The following is a 13463-nucleotide window of genomic DNA, read 5'->3' as shown; positions in this document are numbered from 1 at the left end:
TTCAATTTGATGATCATACTTTTAAAGAACTTCTCTGGTATTTAACCATAGTCTGCATTTTTCAGGGAAGTCATTTTCTCTCATAGTATAGTTCCTAGTATGTGTATATACAACAGAGAATAAGGTCTAATTTCTTACACATGAAAAATATCTGACTTATGCAAATGGTTAACATGGAAACAAACAAAATACAGATGTTTAAAGATGAACTTTCAGTTTCTGCTCCGCTTCAGTATGAAATGTTGCTTATGAAGGATTCCAATCCTCTTTATGTTTTCAAAGGTAAGTATTAGGTATTGATATCTGCTTCCTGCTTATTCACATAGATGAGAAATCTGCTTCCATGAATATTGAATATTGAAGTAGTATTTTGTTTTCTTCAATTACTGAGAGGTGTTTATTTGAGCTGACTCTTCTGAGACTTCTAAGCTATGTTTGGCAGTGCTGCTGAGACTCTCAGAGCTGAGGGGAAACAGAGTGCTTCAGATCTGTAACTATCTGAAGAGATTCTGCCTGCAAACGCTGACAATGACTTGTGGGAGAAAGCTCATCCTTTTCATTGAGCAATGCTGCATCTTTGTTCACTAAAAAAATCTTAGATGAATTCTTTTTATCAGAAGAGGACTCTGACTCTACCAATTTCTCATCCTCTCTTAAGGCAGAACCCAAACAGTAGGAATGCTGGGTGACAATCAGCTCACTCGAGGAGAAGCTGTATTTTGTTCCACTGGCACAAGTCCACACACACCTGTGGCGAACAACTCTATGCAGTTTAGAAGGCTTGAAAATACTCATCCACTTGATGTCAAACATGTGGCCTGGGGCCTTGATGATGAAGTTATTCAAGTGGCAGCACCTGAACTCACACATATAATTTTCACCCAGACAGGATTCATTTTTATGGCAACATTAGACTCCAAGTCTTTTCATGTGATCTTAGCATTCAGCATCCAGCTTTTCTGGTCATTTTGAACCAGAACAGTCGATGAGGTAAATATTGACATCATGCCACGGCTTTTCATCAGATGAAGTTAATGTTCCTGAGAGCTGGTTCTCTTCAGTCTGAATCTCAATTGCATTACCTTTAGAAAATTTTGCATGGATTTTGCACAATATACTTTTGTTTTTGGGTTCAATCTAGAGTTTTCCTCCCAGAGACCAAGAATCTTTTTCTCCACTAACTCTGGACTCCAGGGCTTTGATTCCTTCATCTTTGAGTTATATATCTGTATTAATTCCTAAGAATTTTCCACATTGAAATTAAGACACTACAGATCACTGGGGTGTTTTAGGTAAATCTGTGTCAGGCTATGCAGTTCTGAGTTTGTACGTTCTTGCTTTGACTTGCAATACACGTAACTCATGTTTCCTTTTTTCTCTTTTGCAGTAAAAACCAATTTATCATGTAGGTAACTCATCTCTTGCTTCAGCAAATAATCTCTTCTCGCTGATTGTTCTCACAGAAATAATTGTTCATTATTTTCTGTTGTCTTTTCAGTTAGATCCTCTTTGAGCTTATTGACTTCAATCTTAAGGTTCTTCAGTTTCTGCTTATAGTCTTGTTTTTCTTTCACAGTACAAATCTCCACCATCTTGGCATCATGTAATGCACGCTCTAACAATTTAAAATTACCCAAACAGTCTGCAATGCGATTGACTCCCTCAATAATATCTTTGTCCTCAAGGACTCCAGAGAGGAGAGAGCAATGGGATGCCTTTTGAACCATTTCCTGAAGCTGTAGTTGAATCTTCTGAAAAGCTGTTTGCATTCCATTTGATTAGAATCAGGGATTTTTACCGTCTTCATGGTGACCTTATTATTTCAGTTCTTTTATGTAGTTCACTTTCTAATTTGCTGCAATGGTCTTCCAAAGTCAACACTTTCTACCAATCCTTTTCTCCAATGAAAGAAGTTGTCTCTGATATACTGTAGCCATATCATTAAGCTCTTTATCACAATCTTTCAGTTCTCCAAAAAGCAACTGTAGCATTTTCCATTTTTTCTAGGTAGTGGAAATCTCAACTCCGGACCTGATGTTCTTGCCTGGGAAGTCGCAGAAAGGTTCATAGGTGTTTCCTTCAACATCACCTTAAAAATGCTAGAAGCACGCAAGCCCAGAGTGGCAGGGTCAAGCCCAGAGCTACAAAGCCCCATACCTTCAGCTGGCCCAAGCAAGCCCCAGCATGTAGTTCTTCATAATATTTTCTTACAATCCTTTGTATTTCTGTGATGTCAGTTGTTCCTTCTCTGCTTTCATTTCTGATTTTATTTATTTGGGTCCTTTCTTTTTCTTTGAGTCTGGTTAAAGTTTGCTGATCTTTTAAAAAAACTAGCTCTGCATTTTTTTAACCTTTTGAAATTTTTTTTAGTCTCTATGTCATTTATCTCTGCTTTAATCTTTATTATTTCCTTCCTTCTATTACTTAGGGTCTTGTTTGGTGTTCTATTTCTAGTTCCTTTAGGTGTAAGTTAGATTGTTTATCTGAGATTTTTCTTGCTTCTTGAGGTACGTCTGTATTGCTATGAATTTCCCTCTTAGGACTGCTTTTGCTGTGAGCCATAGATTTTAGGGTTGTTGTGTGTTCATTTTCATTTGTCTCAAGGTAACTTTTGATTTCTTCTTTGATTTCATTGTTGACCCATTCATTGTTTAGTAGCATGTCTTTTTAGCCTCCATGACTTCAAGTGTTTTTCAGTTTTTTTCTTGTAATTGATCTCTAGTTTCATAGCATTGTGATCAGAGAAGATACCTGATATGATTTCAATCTCCCCTAATATATTAAGGCATGCATTGTGTTCTAACATGTGATCTGTTCTATAGCATGTTCTATGTGCACTTAAAAAGAATGTATATTTTGCTGCTTTGGATGGAATGCTCTCAAAATACCACTTAAATCTATCTGGTCTGGTATGCCATTCAAGGCTGCTGTTTCCTTGTTGATTCTTTGTCTAGAAGATCTATCCATTGATGTCAATAGGGTGTTAAAATCCCCTTCTATTACTATATTACTGTCAATGTCTCCCATTATGTCCATCAAGATTTGCTTTATATATTTAGGTGCTTCTATGTTGGGTACATGTTTACAAGGGTTATATTCTCTTGCTGGATTGATCTTTTTCACATTATATAATGTCCTTTGGCTCTTGTTATGGCCTTTGTTTTGAAGTCTGTTTTGTCTCATATAAGTATTGCTACTCAAGTTTTTTTATCCTTTCCATTTGCGTTAAATACCTTTTCCATCCCTTTTCTTTCAGCCTGTGTGAATCTTTTGTTTTGAGGTGCGTCTTTTGTAGACAGTATCTTGTTTTCTTACCCATTCAGCTACCCTATGTCTTTTGATATCAGCATTTAATCATTTATGTTTAAAGTAATTATTGATAGGTACTTATTTACTGCCATTTTATTCTTTGTATCTTATGTTCCATTCCTTTTCTTTTTTCTTCTTAACGAAGACTCCTTGCAGTTTCTTGTACTACTGAGCTGGTGGCAATGAACTCCTTTAGTGTTTTCTTGTCTGGGAAGCTCTTTATTTCACCTTCAATTTTGAATGATAGCCTTGCTGAGTAGAGTAGTCTTGGTTGTAGGTCCTTGTTTTTCACCATTTTGAATATTTCATGTCAATCCTTTCTGGCCTGAAGCCATTCTATTGAGGAGTCAGTTGATAGGCTTAAGGGAGCTCCCTTGCAGGTTACTGTCTTTCTCTTGCTACTCTTCAGTTTCTCTGTTTATCTTTAACCTTTGCCATTTTAATTATGATTTGTCTTGGTGTGGGCCTCTTTGGGTTCATCTTGATTAGGGCTCTCTGTGCTTCTGGGACAGGTGTGTCTTTTTCCTTCATCAGGTTAGGGAAATTTTCAGCCATTATTTCTTAAAACAGATTTTTGACCCATTGCTTTCTCTTTTCCTTCCATACCCTTACAATGCAGCTGTTGTTGTAATTGATGTTGTCCCAGAGGTCCATTAGACCTTCCTCATTTTTTTACCTTATTTTTTCTTTTTGTGGCTCAGTTTAGGTGTTTTCTGTTTTCTTGACCTCTAAATCACTGATTCGACCTGCTGCTGTTGATTCCTTCTAGCGTATTCTTCATTTCAGATATTGTATTCTTCATTTGTGACTGGTTGTTTTTTATGGTTTCTATGTCCTTTCTAATGCAGATAAACAATGGAGTGCTCATTCCTTAGGCAATCCTCCACAAATCTAGATCCCTAAATTGAGCCACTGATGGACACCAAGCTATGAGGATTTTGAGATAATACTGCCTAACATTCCCCTGGTATGTAGTCATTCTATGTTGACAATTAAAAGGAGTAATGTGTCTTAACTGATATATTTGAAGAAGTCTTTCTGAAGCAAATAAATACTCACCCATAGTCTGATCTAAATGATGCATCCATGATGCCTGCATATGGAGGCAATAATTCAATTTGCATAACACATTAAGCACAGTAAGCCTATTAAACTCATCACTAACTCTTTAGTGATTACTATAAACTTTAAAGAAAAGGAAAATCAAAATATACATTCTACTAAATTATGATATTATGGGTTTTCAGAAGAAAATCAAACTTTAACTTCTATCATAGGGAATTCTCTTTGTTTTATATTTCTATATCAAGTTCTACTTAAATATAAAATACAATAGTCTCAATCAGTACTTGAATAGAAATTTAGGCAGGAAAGAAATTATTCACAACTTACTCCAATGACCTCATAAAGTCTCTAGGTTTATAGAAAAGTTTATGAGTAAGAAAAGCAATTCTGACAATTCTTTGCCTTAATGAGTAAGCTCAATAAACTCCATCTGCCACTAATTTTTGCTTTTACTATTCGGCAGAAGTGCCCATCTATCTTTCACTTAAACAACATTTAAGCATTTCATTTAAATATAAATGAAAAACACTATTCCTTCAAGTGTTAAAATTTAACAAAATAAATATTGGCTGGTCTATTTGTGATAACCGTGTCATTTTAAGTGTGTTTACTTTAATTTCTTCACTTAGGATAGAAATTGGTTATGTTATTCCCATCAAGTAGCTTTAAAAATTTAAATTATTTTTGAAATTAAAGAAAATATTTTTCCATCATCCTGGCACATAGCATGTCACTTTGAAAACATCATTTTAAGTAGTTTAATTACTGACATGACTCTAACTGTGTGATTTTGTCTGAAATTAACTCCTTGAAAATGCAGGGAGATCAGCTACAATTCAAAAATTTGAAGTCAAATCTGAGTCAGAATAGGCATCTTACCTACAATGTAATTTAAAAATCTGTACCTAAATCAACACATTTAAATATTAACTGAATATTTGATAAAATGTAAGTTATCAAATAAGGTGTTAGAAACTAAAAGTTAATGACATCATAATTTACTTTAAGCAACATTATTTTTATGAGTTTTACATGTAATAGTACTATAATATCAATACGAATAAAGTACCATAAGACTTCAGATTCAAGATGGCAAACTGAACAAATAAGTTGACCTTCTCTTCCCTGCTGTCAATGAGGAAACAAATTTACTAGGCAGAACCCTGGAGATGTTCTGAATGGTAAAGGACAAAGAGTGACAGGGGCTAAAAGAAGAGGACATTGTGCTCTGTATAGGTAATATCTGACTTCTTCATCCCCTTATAGACAATTCATAGCAGCCAAATCTCACTCCCTCTAACTGTCAGGGGACTAGTTCACAAAAAACAGAGGAGGAATAGAAAACAATCCAATCCATTTCTAAATATATCATTAAGAAATTTCAGAAAAGCAAAGAAGAGAAGATAGGAAAAGTTTCCAGAGAAGATATATCACTAAAGGAATGAGAAACAGAATAGAACCAAATGCTTCATACCCAAACACTGAATGCTGGAGGACAATGCCGTAGTTTCTGATGGAAAATCATTTACAGTTTAAAATCCTATTAGCCAGTCAAGCAAGTATCAGAGCAAAACCAGTATATTTTCAATAATGCAATGATTTATAAAATTCACATCCTATGAAACTCTTTCTCAGAAGTACCCTTATGTATTCCAGAAAAATGAGTAGTAAACCAAGAAAGAGAAAAACATAGATTCAGGAAAGGATGACTACAGCCCAGCTGATGTCTGTGCAGATTTAAGAATGACCAGTGCAGACAGCGGCTGGAGTGCAGGCAGCCCCAAAAGGAAATGGCTGGAGGAAGGTAGGAATGAAGGCAACTCAGGGCATAATATGATTCTGAAGCTGCAGGAAAAAGAACAAAACACAGAATGGAACAAGGGAAAAAAGGAAGCCATAGCTCAAAATGGAAGCCACTATTCCAAATACGAATACGAGTTCAGGGGTCTTTAAAAAGAAGAATGAAATGGAGTCTAAAAAATAAAAGAATGAGTAAAAAACTGAAAATTAAGGATATAATGAAGAAGGCCCACATGTCTTCTCCCAATAAGAAAAAATAAACTTAATTGAAAAATGCTTTACAGAAAGTCCTGATCTAAATGAACCAAAATAAAATACGCCATAAATTTGAGCAAATGTTAGATTTAAACACTCCATTTTAAAAAATCGACTTTTTAAACAACAAAAAGTAATTTATTTGCAACACCCCCCAATTTATTGATATTTTATATTTTTGGCTCAACCAATGCACCTAAATGAAAGATTTAATTAATTATAATACTAAACATAACATTATCAATATGCTCACCAGAGTTGTCAAATTTGGGTGGTATAATTATATAAGGAGGGATAGTGGGAAGGCAAAAGATGAAATAGCCCAATCTCATTACTTAGAGGGTCAAGAGAAGCTGTAGTGAATGTAATAAGAAATAGTGGTGGAAATTACCAATGTACCAATAAAAAAAGCTCAGAAAATTAATATAATTATATGTAGAGGGGGCTGAAAGAAAGAAGGTGAAATTAGGAAGCTAAATTCTCTTCTACCACGGTATCTGTTAAACGAAACAAAAAAGCAGTCTGAATGTATTACATAGCCTTAGAAAGGTCGCCACGGGTCTAAGAACCAAAACCAGAAATGCATCAGGTTTGTTGTTCTCAGGATCAGGACTAGCAAAGTGAGAGTAGTGGGCCTGGAGACAACGATCTTATATTACAGTAGGTCTTTGTAGTCATATGCATGAATTTTTTTCATCAAAATAATTATCTCCTTTTAATTAAATAAAGTGCTATGAGATTGCAGAGAAAATAGCTACTTTAAAAGTCCTAGGGCCAACTAAAGTTTCACATAGTGAAATTTTAGTTGAACTCCAAGAAATACAAAGGAAGAACATAGTGTTGTATTTCTTCTATTTTAAGATTCACAATATTTTCACATCTCTGACATCAGGGTCTTTGTTAAATCGATGTCATCTTACAATCACTGATGGCCTGGCGGCAGCTGTGATATGCTTGTCATTGATTGCACACACAAAAAGTGGTGCACTTGCCTCACGACAGACTGGACAATTTTAACCCGTCAATATTTCAATCAGCAACCTAATTAAAGACCATTTTATGAAGGAATATGGGCCCTGAGTATTGTCTAGAAACCTTATGTTGACATCTTATGATAATATTAATAAAGACCCACCATAAAATTTGCAAAATGGACAAACCTAGAAGAAAATCTCAGAAACAAGAGTGAAGCATTCTTTTATAAAGTGCTGTATCACAAATATTCTTCATAACCCAGAGTATGATATTATTTGGGAAAACACGGACACCAATAACACCAAACTGCAAAGAGATTTAAAAAAAACTAGATTCTGAATATAAAAAAAGAATTCCTTAACCAATTTCTTTGAGTTACACTTTCTTATGAAAGTGACAAGATTTAAACAAAAATCATCATTTAAAAACTCCTAAAAGAGCTCTCTCAGTAGGTACAAAATATTCTAAAGGATGAAAAAGCATTGTGAAATAGTTAGTGAAATAGCATTTTAAATAGCTAAAAATCCACAATATCTAGATTTAAAGAATCACAACTACCTAGAAAGAGTGATAATTAGGAGAAATCAGAGAAATTGCTTCTAGTTTGGTGAAATCATAATAGATTCCAAAGGAAAGTGAGGATTTAAATGCCCGTTTGAAGAATGAAGCATATTGCAAGTATTATAAAAGGAGATTCAAGACCTGCCAAAAAAAAAAAAAAAAAAGATATCAATAAAACACAATAGGAACTTCTATGTGAGAACTGATTTGCAAATTTGGAATCAAAGACCATGAGACCACTTGTGCAGATGACTGGGTTTTTTTTATAGAAAGAATATATTTACATCCTGTTTGTTCTGTGCAAAAACCTTTTATCCCCCAAATCAAACCTGTGACTAACAGTGTTGTTGCAAGACACTCAGGTGGCTAGAAATACCTAGTTACCTCCTGGGTGAGTCTAATATGATTAAGTATGTCAAAATCCAAAAAGTAACATCTAAATAATATTACAGCAACTACAATAATTGGGAGCTTATTATAAAGATGTTAACATACTTTCTCTCTGTTTACTATATGTGTGTGTTTATCATTTATTTTCTATTTCACCTCCTAATAATTGACCAGTTTGGTTCAGAAATTTTGTTGGTGTATACAAAAATCTAATTGTTCAATTATCTCATGTTTATAGTTCCTTAATTTTCATAGGCTTAAACATCCAAATAACAGCTGCTAAAGTAAAATAAGAAAATGTAATTCTGAGAAAAACTAAGTTGTCCTATCCCTTCCCCAAATAGATATTTGGTAACAGCTGTTCTTAAACATGAGTTCACATTTTTCAAGCCTATTATAATACCATTATAGAAGCTCATGAGAATCTCTTTCTGGCTCAAACATTTAGCTCTTATCCAGTACAAACAGATAAACACTTACACATTCCCATAAACTTTATAGAAATTATTGTCCCAGGAATAGAGCCTCTCTCTCCCTCCCTCTCTCCCCACCCCACCCTTTTCACCTACCTCCCCTCCCTTACTCTCTCTCTTTTCTTCATGCATTATTATACACATATGTATACATATTTGTAAGATTATTTTATTTCTAAATTTTCCCCTACTAATTGGCAAAGACTTTAAAATTAATGTTAATACCACAATGTCCCTTGAGAGTCTCTAGTAGGCCATTTTCATTTGATAGTGCATAGTACTCTAGTTTGATTTAATAAGTCCATGGGGTGACACAAATTTTTTTCAACTAGTTCTCAAATGCCTGACCCTCTCCTTCAAGATCATCCACAGCCCACTGTGCAATGGCTGCCCACAGCCTTGCTCTCTTCTCAGCAAGTCTCCACGCTGTGCTAAGCAGAGCCACAACTGTAGCCCCACTGAGGGGGTTACCTCAACAGTTCAAAGACCAAGCAAATACCCTCCCATGCTAACTGAAAGTGAACTTGGGGGGAGACTTTAATTATATAAAATTGTATACGTGGGAAAAATCTAGCCTATTAATTTTATGAAAGAATAAGTGACTTGCTAGCTTTCCTTCGATGAGAATCAATATCCCCCCAAATTTCCCATAGCCTACTTTAAACATGTTAAGTGTTCACAATTCTAAAAAAGATTTACAATTTCCAATTTCATGGCATTTAAATCTGACAATGATTTTTACTACATATCCAGCGTTTCTGTCTCTGATATTTCTTATACTTACTAAAATTCACTTGAAAATATTATAATGGCATTAATCATGTTTAAGCTTGGCATGTCAGATTTCAAAGGTTATAGAATAGATATATTTCATTTTTACGTTGAAGTCAATAGGTAGTATGAAGATAACCCTAATTCAGAACTATTTTAAAAGGTTGTTAAATATGTAAACATGCATTCTAAAATAATCTCTTGAATTAATCCTACAGAAGCAGAAACATAGCAAATCAAGAGTCATTCCAATTGATGAAAGCTCCTATTCAGCAGGAATATATAATTTTAAATGTGTATATATCTTATAATATAACCTCAAATAGTATATTATTATGTAGCTTCAAAATATATAAAATAAAAATTCAGAGTACTACCAGGGAAAAGGCAGAAATCCATATAGATGATGGGTCTTTTAACACTCCCTCCTAAACAATGACTTAAGAATAGCCGAAACAATATTGAAAATGAACAAAGTTGAAAGCTTCACACTTTCTATTTCAAAACTTGCTTCAAAGCTACAGTAGTCAACACAGTATGGTAGTGGTACAAGGACAGAGATATAGATCCATGAATGAGAATTGAGATTCCAGAAATAAAACCTTACATTTTTCACAAACTGATTTTTGACAAGATGCATAGACATGGGGGAAAAATGGCCTTATTTCTTTTTTCTTTATTTTTTATATAGTGAATTTAATGGGGTAACATTGGTTAATAAAATGATAGGGAATGGTCTTTTTGACAAATATTGCTGGGACAAATATATCCAGCAGCAAAACCTAAACTAAAAGCTAAAACTATACAATTCTTTCAAATAAAACATGCAGTACAGGCATATCTTGGAGATATTGTGGGTTCAGTTTCAGACCACTTCAATAAAGTGAGTCACATGACTTTTTCACTTCCCAGCACATGTAAAAGTTATATTTACGCTATACCATAGTCTGTTAGGTGTATAATAGCATTACGTCTTTTAAAAAAAAAAACAGTGTAAACACCCTAATTGAAAAATACGTTTAAAGGAACAAAATCTTACCATTTGTGATAGCATGGCTGGACCTAGGGAGTATTGTGCTAAGTGAAATAAGTCAGTCAGAGAAAGACAAGTACCATATGATTTCACTTATATGTGGAATCTAAAGAAAAATATAAATGAACAAACAAAACAGGAACAGACTCATAGACACAAAGAACAGAGAATAATAGTTGCCAGATGGGAGGGGATTTAGTGGTTGGGTAAAAAAGGAGAAAAGATTGAGAAGTACAGATTGGTAGCTACAAAACAGTCATGGTAATGTAAACACCAGCATAGGGAATATAGTCACTAACTGTGATAACTATGTATGGTGCCAGTTGGGTACTGGAACTATCAGGAAAAACACTTTGTAAAGTATATGATTGTCTAACCACTATGCTGTACATTGAAACTAATACATAATAATATTAAATGTAAACTGTCATTGAAAAGTGTGACTTCCAGTCAGGATGGCGGCATAGGTAACACAGCTCCCCTTCTCGCACAGCCACAGCAAAATTACAACTGAATTATAGAACAACCAACACTCAAAACTGTCAGAAATTGAGTCAAATGGAAGTCTGACAACTACGGAATTAAAGAAATCACATCCATTCAGACTGGTAGGAGGGGCAGAGACACAAAAAGGGCTGCTCCCACATCCATGTGTGGTGGAGAAAATTTTGGGAAGGATATCTTGGGAGAGAGGAGTCCCAGCACCACACCAGCCCCCCAGCCCAGGATTCCAGTGCCAGGAAGATAAGTCCCCATAACTTCTAGCTGCAAAAACCAGAAGAGAATAAGTCCATGGAAGAAAACACTGGAGCCCCAAGAAGCTCCTCTTAAAGAACCCACAAATGAACTTACTCAGACTCACTTTCTTTGCTCTTCAGAACCAGAATAGAGGCTCCAGAGGCACCAGTGGTGCATGGTGAGAATCTGAAGTATCTGGTATCAAGACCAGAACTGGGGGATAGCTTTCTCCTAGAGAGAAAGGTGGGAAGAGCCACAGAGCCAGCAGGCAGGTGCCATATCTGAGACTCCACCAACCTGGCTAACACTGTTTACCCCACCCTGAAGATAACCTGAGGCTTCATCCCACCCAACATACAGCTGATTGCAGTGTCTTTTCTATATGAATGTCTGGTCTTAGCTCATGCTTCACAACTTCCTAACTCCTTTCAAATAGTCAGCAACAGCTGGCCTCAGTGAACACAGCCCCCTTACCCTTTGCTAAGTGGCCCCAGGCAGGACAGTAGCAGCAGCCAGCCTGGATTCATAGCTTGGCTTCCCCTGGTAATCTCCAAGTCCAGCACAAGTAGCAGCCTTCTCAGGTTGCTCTTTAGTTCAGGCAGGGTAGCCCCAGGCAAAACACAGGTGGGGGCTGACCTTGGCCTGCACCACCTGGCAAACCCTAGGGCCTGCATACCCAGTGGACACCTACAAGCCACACTGAAGCCCTACCACCCTGCTCCTGCATAGCTAATTCTCCATGGAGGGCAAAGGTTGATGGTAAGCGGTCACAGTCAGTCCTTGTAACTGACTGGCCTGGGTAAATCCCTCCCATTGAACTGCCAACAGCAATCAAGGCTCAACTACAAGAGGAGGGTGTACTCAGCCCATATAAAGTCCCCAGCTTGGGTGTTAGGGGACGCTGTACAACTGGACCCTATAGGACACCTACTACATTAGGCCATGCTACAAAGACAGGCAATCATAACAGCTTTACCAAACACATAGAAACAAACACAGGGTGGCCACCAAAATGAAGAGACAAAGAAACATGGCCCAAATGAAAGAACATTAAAATTAAAAACTTTGGAGCTTCGAAGAATACCATCAAAAGCATAAAAAAGCAAATAACATAATGGGTAAAAATATTTCCAAATCATATATTTTACAAGGGATGTTTATCTGTACATAAAGAACACTTACAGCAAAAAATACAAACACAAATAACCTAAAGAAAAACTGGGCAAAGAACACGTCTCCAAACAAGATATACAAATGGCCAATAAGCACATGAAAAGATGCTCGCTGTCATTAGTCATCAGGAAATGCAAATCAAAACCATAATGAGATACCACTTCACAACCTCGAGGAGAGCTATAATCAGAAGTACAAACAATAACAAGTGTTAACAAGGATGTAGAGAAATTAGAACCCTTGTACATTGCTGGTGGGAATGTAAAATGATGAAAGCTACTTTGGAAAAACAATTTGGCAGATTTTCAAATATTAATCATAGTGTTACCATAAACTCAGCAATTATACTCCTTGGTATATGAGTATACCCAAGGAGATATATATAGTCACACAAAAACTTGTTCACAAATGTTAGTAGCAGCATTATTCATAATAGCCAAAAAGTGAAAATTACCCAAATGTCCATCAATTGATGAACACATTAAACAAAAAGTGGTGTATCCTTACAATGGAATATTATTTGGCCATAAAAAGGAAAGGAGTACTGATCCATACTGCAGCAGAGAATGAGGTGGCACAATTATCCGTAATCAGAATCAGTAAACCATAAAGATACATTCACACAATGCAATATATCCAGCAATAAAAATGAATATACAGTAGCCACAGTCAGCAACAGTATTCAATAAACAAAAAAATCACTGAGCACCTCTTACATGCTAGGCCCTATTTCAGGTACTATGGCTCCGTTAGTAAGTAAAACAAAACAAAACAAAATCTGCTTTCATGGTGTTTACATTCTGCTAGAAATTATACAGGAAAAAATGATAAAAGTCATACAATATTTCAAAAGCTGATACGTACTATAGAGAAAGGCAAAGGAAAGGAGAGAATAAGAGGTTGTACAATTTCAAATACGA

The 13463-nt window shown here is 35.7% G+C and overlaps 1 protein-coding gene and 1 pseudogene across 3 annotated transcripts in view; both read right to left on the bottom strand.

Annotated features, from left to right (window-relative positions):
* LEPR (leptin receptor) overlaps positions 1-13463 on the bottom strand; it is a 78788-nt gene that overhangs the window by 61119 nt on the left and 4206 nt on the right. The gene's annotated exons all lie outside the window — the stretch shown is intronic.
* Positions 384-4372, bottom strand: LOC129069431 (coiled-coil domain-containing protein 62-like; annotated as a pseudogene).

Source organism: Pteronotus mesoamericanus, unplaced genomic scaffold, assembly GCF_021234165.1.
Source record: "Pteronotus mesoamericanus isolate MK-2021 breed Mesoamerican mustached bat unplaced genomic scaffold, CSHL_Meso_final contig_105, whole genome shotgun sequence".
NCBI lineage: Eukaryota > Metazoa > Chordata > Mammalia > Chiroptera > Mormoopidae > Pteronotus > Pteronotus mesoamericanus.
This window is presented reverse-complemented; position numbering and strand designations above follow the sequence as displayed.